This window comes from Pinus tabuliformis, chromosome 7 (assembly GCF_031772625.1).
Source record: "Pinus tabuliformis cultivar Carrire ecotype Pingquan chromosome 7, CPIR1, whole genome shotgun sequence".
Lineage (NCBI taxonomy): Eukaryota > Viridiplantae > Streptophyta > Pinopsida > Pinales > Pinaceae > Pinus > Pinus tabuliformis.
The window spans coordinates 1,256,771,346-1,256,773,519 of record NC_142293.1 but is presented as its reverse complement, the minus strand read 5'-3'; positions in this window follow the sequence as shown (position 1 = coordinate 1,256,773,519).

The following is a 2,174-nucleotide window of genomic DNA, read 5'->3' as shown; positions in this document are numbered from 1 at the left end:
TGTACTGAGGATAATCTTCATAATCCTTGTCAAGATACAACCAAAACAATTTACTTTTATAAAACACTACATTCTTGGGGGGTGAAGTGCCACCAAATGGAACAACAGCCCTTTGCCATACCCTATGAAGACTACTACAAACATAAAATTCAGACTGCATTCCGTCATAGATATGTTTTAGAACAACCCAGTCATATTTTTTGCTGCTTACATTTTCGAATAATGAAAAGGACCCCGAGTCTCCAATTCGTACTGGCCCTATGTTTTTAAATGCCTTTGTAAAAGGATTCGTTACAAAATAGTTGTGTGTTTGGGAGCATTATGTTGGTAAGGATAAAACCACCAATGGTCCAACAATACACTCTACTCTGTATCTTGAATCTATGAATCCCAAATGAAATTGATATATGTGGCCATTCTGATTAAGGTATTGGGCAGCAAAACAATTGTCTTCACTATTGAGGAAATGAATGAGAAATCCAAATTGGTTCGTGGAGATATTCTTGCAACATAAAAAGAAATAAGGACTCTACAAAGCGTTCTTCCATTTTTTACATACAGTGGCAAAATTTATCACAACCGATAAAGGGAGCCACAACAAGACAAGTTCAAGAACTTTGAATGGAAGAGAACTCCAAATCGCTGGATCCATGATGACACAGTGAAATCACCTGACAGTAAAAAAAAGGCATTTGATATCAAAAAAACAATTTAATGTTGAATAAAATTAAAATTAACATAAATACATAATTTACCACACACAGTTTTCCATTTTGTTGAGACTATGTTAACTGAAAACATAGTAAAGGATCATGAATCCACCATGATGATAGAAATAGCCATGGAAGTTGTTGAGATAGTCACTAAGAAGGAAGGACATCTACTAAAAGATGTTAAGAAGGAAGAAACCTATGCTAAGGATTTAACCTTGGGAGAAGGAACACTAACAGAGGAGTGTTTTACAGAGGATGACCGATCTTTTGAAGCTGTCAGAAGTATGGAGAAGTATTTTTCAGAAGATAAAAACTCTGAAGTGAAGGAGGATGGAGAATGTGTCTTAAATGAGAGAAGCAGTGATTTATTGCAGCAGAAAGAATTTGATAATACATTGATATTTGAAAATGTGACAATACAGGAACAAGTTCTTGTGCAAGAAGGAGATGAATCATAGAAAGCGCTGATATGTGAAGCGACAGTTGAGACTGTTGAACCTTATGATTTCCAAACTAATAATTTGTGTATAAATGCAGGAAACATAAGTAATGATGAAATACTTATAAAGTGTCACAGAGAAATTGCAATTGCTTAGACTTACTTTGTAATTATGTATTGATTTATATATATGTCCAGAGATTTAATCCCAAATTGAATAATTGTAAGCATCGAATGGTGGAAGATGAGTGAACTATATAATTCTGTATATATATGTGTGTGTGTGTAGGTGAAGTGCAACAATCACACAGAGAATACATAAAGAGGAGGATCGAGATGGGATGTTAAATCCATTAGAAATACCAATCAAAGCTCAGGACAAAGAGTGCACGGAAAAATAACAACGGGACAAAACCTTCAAAGAAGAGAAAAAATGAAGACTTAGCATAAACTATAAGTAAAAGGAACAAGCGGAGGAGTGAAGATTGATGCTCAATAACTATTAGATCTCGGAAGATCAACAACTAAGATCAAATCAAGAAGGCGAAATATCGCATCGGCAGGGTCACTATACAATTTAACTCCCTCAAGCAGAAAACCCAATTACACTAAGAAACGGTGAAAAACACAGTCAGAATCAAGTGCCAGACTTGAAATATTATAGGGAATGTTTTATATCCCTATCAAATCCGTAAAGATATCAAATCGTTGTATGGAAGCAGAAGGAGTCTGGCATTGAGGTTGAGCGATATATGATCACGCGACTTAATCTCAACCGTCAGATTGCAGATCGGATCGACGATCAAGATCTGATTACAAATCGCAATCGGAGGAAGCAGAGATTGGAGTGCGCAATGGAAAAGCTTAGAGAGTCGGAACCAATGGGCCTATAGTGGTGAATCTATAAAATTTGAGATCCGCTATATATGATTCAGAGTGGGTTTCCTGTGTAATCCATATATTTGCGTTAAAGTGGTTTAATGCTAAAACATACGTTAACATTCTGATATCGCATATCGGAG